Genomic DNA, 7,500 nt, shown 5'->3' with positions numbered 1-7,500 from the left:
ACACCCCCCCTCCTTAACACACACACACAACACCTAACACAAACACAACTCCACCCACACACAACAACTCAACAACAACTCACACACCAACAACTACACACAAACCCTAACCACACCACACAACTCTCCACAAGCCAACACCCACAACAAAACACAATTCCACACACACAACACCAACACTACACACACACTAAAAAACACCCACACTCACATCACACAACACACACCACACACACACACACTCACACAACCCCAACACACCCACCAACACACACAAACACACACCACACAAACATAAACCTACACAACACACCCAACCACACAAACACACAACACACACCCCACACAATACACAAACATCCCACACAACCCACACACACCAACACACCACCATCACCCACACACCCACAACACACCAAACACACACAAACCCACCCACACCCACACCAAACAACCTACACAACCCCACTACACCCCCCCACCCAACACACACAACACACAAACACCAACTCACACAACACACACCATACACCACCCACACCACAACCCCAACACCACACCACCCAACATAACCACACACACACACACAAAAACATACCCACACAAACACACATGACACACACTCACACCACACACCCCAAACACACACATATATATATATAATATATATATCTATCTATATATACACCCACCACAAACCCACACACACCACACAACACAACACACCCCACACATTCACAACACAACAAACACAAACACCCACACAACCCACAACACCACAACACCCCACACACACCCAAAAAACACACAAACCACACACCACAACACACACAACTCACCAACACACACACACAAACATACACACACGCAACACACACCAACAAACACACACTACACACACAAACACACACCACACACACACCACAAACACCCAACAAAACACACACACACCCCCACACCACACAAACACACACAACATCATCACACATCACAAACACCCACAAACACTCACACACCACCCCCACTCACCACCAGCCATCCCCCCACACCCCCCCACACACACCCCCACACAACCACCACCCAACACACACCCTCTCACACCATCCACACACAAACAAACAAACACACACAACACACACACACACACACACACACACAACACAAACAACAAACACACCTAACACACAACAAACACACAAAACCTACATTGTACACACACACATTACACACACACATATATACACACACACACACCCACATAATACACACAAACCACACCCCCACACAACACACAACACACACACACAACACACATACATACACACACAACCACCACACAAACACACAACAAACACATACAACACTCCAAACAACCACAAACAATCCACACACACACACAACAAAAACACACAAAACCACCAACACACACACACATACAACAACACCCACACACCCAACCACCCCAAACCACACACACCACACACACACCACACCCCACACACATACCACACAACAAACCACACACGCACACACACCCCCCCCACCACCCACACACACACACACCCACACAACCCCACCCACACCCCCACCCACACACACCCAACCACCCCCCCCCCCCCACACACACACACCCAAACCCCCCCACACCACCCCCCCACCAACACACACACCCCCACACACACACACACCAACACACACACACACACACAACAACAACACACACATACACCCACCCACACAACACACAAACCCACACAAATACACACACCCAAACATATATACACAACACACACACACAACCCACACACAACACACACACACACACCCACAACCCCAAATACACCACACAAACAAACACAAATCACACAAAAACACAAACACCCACACATCCACAAACACCACACACCCACCACACACATATATATATATATATATATATATATATTATATATATATATATATATATATATATATATATATATATAAATATATATATATAATTATATATATATAATATATATATATATAACAGTACTATATTTATATATATATAATATTATATATATATATATATATAATATAATATATATTATATATATATATGTATATATATATTTATTTATATATATATCCATTTTTTTCTGTCTCTCTCTTTTCTTTTTCTTTTTTTTTCTTTCTTATATATACACATCCCTATTTTACAAACATTATAAGCGTAAACAAACATTACAAACATTATAAGCATATTTTCCTGAAATGTCAAGCTGTGCATGTTTTTTTTTTCTGCCTGGTGCCGTTCTATATATCAATACGCTTTTGCTTGCTATTATCATTTGCTTGATTGACAACTGCAGAAGAACAACAACAGTTTTGATGTTAAGGATAACAGTTACGATATTGTTCATGATAGTGATGATGATGATATAATTATGATGTGAATATGATGATGATGTTGAAGATCATGATAGTTTTGGTCATGGCAAACTTTTTAGCAGTACAATGGATGTGAATTATCTATAGTCGAGTAATCCATTGTTTGCAACTGACTTTGTGAATATGGCCTTGAAACATTAGATAATCTAAAGACTCGTACGTTTGGCATCGCAAGCAGTATCTGGCAACAGTCGCTTGCAACGTTGCCAGAGTAATATGGGCGTCACACGGATGTGCCGTGGCAAGACGTGTGTGCGTACATTTGTCGATAGCGTTACTTGGCAGCCTGCCAGCAAGTCTCCCACGGCGCTGCGACAGTGCCATGACGTGGCAAGCTGCAGCCGCTGCCAGGTGCACGACGCATCAACTCATATCTTAAATGATTCGTGACAATCCACCTGGATAAGTCATATCCTGCGAAGTCCTTTGTCTATGATAGGTTATCTGTCATTAAAATTGTTGAAAATATTCTCGTTGCTGAAAGTACGATATCTTTTCCCAGACAACGTGCTTGCATAAGGCATCTTTACAGAAGATTTACGTCCCAAGAAGAAAGATAAGAATTTTTCCTTAACGAAGAAGAAATAGCAGCCCCGCTTTGCATATTACCTCTGATAGACGTCAGTGGAAAGCATGAGCATGCTACAAATACCAGTGCCGGACGGAATGGGAAAATTGCATGTTTGAGTCGCTACTTTAACATCCTGCAAAATCAATGTTGTTTGGCGAACGCGAACTCTCTCTCTCTGTCTCCCTCTCTCTATCCCTCTTCCCCCCTCTCTCTCTCTTCCCTCCTTTCTCTCTCTCTCTCTCTTCCCTCCGTTCTCTCTCTCTTTCTCTCTCTCTCTCTTTCTCTATCTATCTATCTATCTCTCACCCACTCTCTCTCTCTCTCTCTCTCTCTCTCTCTCTCTGAATGATTATCAGTCTCATCTTTTCATTTTTCACTCACATTCTCTCCCTTCCACACCTACTCACTCATATCCTCCCTCCCTCACTCTTACTTTCAATCTAGTTCTATATGTCTGTCTTATTCTTTCTACAGACAAAGAAAGCATGTGTATATATAAAGATATTTGCGGGTATAAAAGTCTGATATATATATATATATATATATATATATATATATATATATATATATATATATATATATATATATGTAGTAATGAAGAATTTTACTCATTTTCCTGGTGTTATGGAACTTAGATGACCTTAGGAAGGTCGACATGATGGCGCAGTTTAGAAAGCACTCCGAGTGCAACATGAGGTCTTGGCAAAGCATTGATTTTTCTCACTCAGAATAATACAGCATATTCTACGTTAAAACACTGACTTCTGTGATGATTAAATAAGTGTGACCTCATTTTATTCATCAACAAAGGGCAGTTACATGTATTTATGCATCCATGAGTTTCTAAAGTTAACATCCACAAAACGCGCGCTCGTTTTCTTGATACCGAAGTTCGTCCAGAACAAGTTGGAGGAAGGGAAGAAGAGGGCGATTCCAAATGCGCCACCTTTTTTCTCTCTCTTCCACGCGAATTCGTGTCCTATGATCCAATCGATAGGATGTGGTCCTGCAGCCGTGTGCAACTCTACAACTGCGTGAGCCAAAGCAGCTGACTCATCAATAGTTGGGGTTGACCCAGTGGCAGCACACCTTTCTGCTCCGCGAGGTGCAAACTCGGCTTTAGTCTCGCCAAGAAACTGCAGTTTCATGCTACTTTAACTCCCGACCTTCAAAATCTATGTACTGTATATTAGACGCTGCAGCGGTTCGCTGACCATCATTTCCATAGCGCTAAAATATAGCTACCTATTTCTGCTCAGTGTCTCATATATATAATCTTTCTTAAGGACCACTAGACCACCTCTTCCTCCCTCTTTCCTTAAATCACATACATACACACACACACACACACACACACACACACATATATATATATATCTGTATGTGCGTGTGTGTGTATATATATATATATATATATATATATATATATATATATATATATATATATATATATATATCATTGAACGCTGCAACACACTGCTTGCTCCTTTAAGAGCTGCATATGCGCATCTCCTCCCAGGGATGAACTGCAAAATCATGGCACTCTTACGCGCAAATGTATGTGCGGACAGAAACGAGTGCTACAGTTCGTATGCTTTCCCATAGTAGTTCGTTTACGCGTTTCTTGCGTTTTTCTCATGATAATGCAGATGAATTAGGCTGATAATGATTGTATCTCTTCATTATTTTGTATTTTCGCGTTTTCTAAAAATGTTTCGTCTCCTCCTGAATAAAATCGTCTGGGCTGATCATGTGTCCTGTATCTCAGACGGACTCGGTGCTATGTTTCCCCGGCTTTACACACCTGTCTCTCATTTCCAGTCGTTACCCAACCCCATATCTCCGTTCCCCTTTAAACCACAGGGCTTTTCGCGTATGACCATTCCCCTTTCGCTCGTGTAAGTATCCCGGTTTCCTCCTCCTCCACTTTCTCACGTCGCTTTAAGCTAGGCCGGTGTGATGACGATGCGCTTTTGGCAGCCTGCAGTGGACACGCCCAAAGGCTTAGCAACATGGTGACACTGCAAGTAGCTCTGCATTTATCAAACCGGATCGTTGTCTCTGTATCTTTGGAGTTTCCCTCGATGCTTGGTTAGTTAGCAGTACTTTTTGCCACACTAAACTACCCTTTTTGTATTCCGTATCGTATTCCCTCAGTGTCTACTAACTCTACAATGCAGAATTTAAGATCTTCTCTCCATATCATGAGGCGTTTCATGTTATATCTGCCTGCGTCCTTTCCCAAGCGCGAATTCTTCAACGTCTTTAGTTAAATATACGTTCCCTCTTCTGCCTAGGAACTGCAGATACGCCTTTCGTGTCGAAGCAGAAAATGCACTTTCATGCCACTCTAAGGTTTGAACTTCAAATCATGCGCACTAAAAGAAACCTTATAAAAAGTCCCATTCTTCGTGTATATCTGCCTCAAATGACCACACACATCCTGAACTAATGCACATTCTACCTGTCCACACACTGCCTCAGCATTACCCTTTATGATACATCTACGTTATGCAGTCCTCTTCGTCGATTCATTCATGGTTTTTCTTTTCCGCTTTCATTCTTGCCATCCACTATTCCTCGTAACGCGGCGACATAGGCAGTATCATGATATGCATTTCTAACTGGCTGTCGCACTAGCTCACTGCAGGCACCCAGGACTTACGGGCGCAGGGATTAATGTTATCGGCACTTATAACCGTTCTCAAATCCTAATTTTTAAGCATTTCTCCTCCCCGTCCTTATAAAACTTTTCTTATCGCGCTAGCACACTTATCTTCATCCTACGTATGTGTACTTGAATTTGTACTCCCTTCCTTCTTATCTACAAACCTTTATGTTGCCTTCTCTTCTATTTATGGATCTCCTGTCAAATTTACTAGTTTATTTTTATTTTTTATTTATTTATTTTTTTATTTTTTTCATTAATCGATGTAGCGTCTTTATCAGTTGTATAAAAATATACTTAACGTAGAGTTGCAGCGCCCTCCTCGCTGCAGCGGAGAACTTGCATGCTCATGACACTCTTACTCGTGGCTATCAGGCCATGCGCACTAAAGGAAACTTAAGTTAAGTGTTGCTTCTCTGTTCTTGCACTTTCTCTTTTCATTTGACTTCTCTCACCTCTTTCCTCTTAGTTTTGTTGAAGGGTTTCCTTTTTTATTCCATACATTGCGGTCCTTATGATGTGTACGTCTACTTGTCTCACATCATATTCACCCTTTTTTTTCAAGCTAACAGTATTCCTTACTCTTTTTATTGTCACTCTGTATCTTTGGACTGAATCCATGTCTATTCTCACTCCCCACGACTTCGTACCCAAGGCTTCTCTCCTCGCCGCCTTTTTTACCCACTGTTTACCCATCGTTCGTACTTTTCCGTTTTTGCATTATCTTTTACTTGTTTAGTTTTGTCACATCTTGTCTTTATTGTCTTTTTTTTTATAACATTCAGTTTAGCAATTGTGTTTTTCCAATGGTCTATTGAGTGAGTGAGTGTTCGTTTGTGTGTGTGTGTGTGTGTGTGTGTGTGTGTGTGTGTGTGTGTGTGTGTGTGTGTGTGTGTGTGTGTGTGTGTGTGTGTGTGTGTGTGTGTGTGTGTGTGTGTGTGTGTGTGTGTGTGTGTGTTTGTGTGTGTGTGCGTGTGATACTAATCGCCGGGTTTTTCCTACGATCTCATGTATTCACAACAGCTTCTAACTCGTCCCTCCCCTAGAATTATGATCTTCAGTGGTGGTGACATTATTGATTCTTGCTACTTCTATGGGAAATATGGTAATGACTGATAATTATGATAATGATAATAATAAAAAAAAAAGTTGCACATACTCTAAACGTCTAGTCCCTTTTCTCTATCAGCAAGTATATTAATTTGTTTCAGCATGTGTTACTAACCTACGTTCACTCGTCGCCATATAACAACGTTCACCTGTTTCTACCGGCTTGCTTCGCCCAGGGTACAACTATGGGTATGGCTTCACCTTGCTTGATGGCCGGTCGCTATCCGGTTTTTCGTTACCTGAACATTCCTACCAATTATGATGGTGTACGGGCTCATCAAAAAGACGTGATGCCTTTGCGAAAAGAAAAAAAAAAAAGAAGAAAAAAAAAGAAGAGGTGACTTGAGAACTGACCTTTCCCAAGAGCTGGTTTTTGCATAGTAACGAAGAATATTTGTATCTTTACGATTCTAGTCTTTCTCCAATGTCGGTGGCTATGATGATGATGATTTTTGTTAGCAATGATGATTATAGAAACCTATGCTAAAGAAACCTATGAACCCTTTTAAACTAACATGAAAAGAAGTGAGAAAACAATGACATAAGGATAAAACAAATACATAAACGATTTCGTAAGACCACACCATAGCAACAGAAAGCGACCACTAAAAATGAGAGCCATACGCTAAGTAAGAAACAGCGCCGAGTCTTCGAACGAAAAGAGAACCAGGATGGATGGCAAGGGGTATGTGCCTTCTTTGAGGTACCTTCCTGGCTG

The sequence above is a fragment of the Penaeus japonicus genome, unplaced genomic scaffold (genome assembly GCF_977035675.1).
Source record: "Penaeus japonicus unplaced genomic scaffold, GWHDUDI00000001_assembly GWHDUDI00000009, whole genome shotgun sequence".
NCBI classification, from domain to species: Eukaryota; Metazoa; Arthropoda; class Malacostraca; order Decapoda; family Penaeidae; genus Penaeus; species Penaeus japonicus.
Note: the sequence above shows the minus strand (reverse complement) of the source record.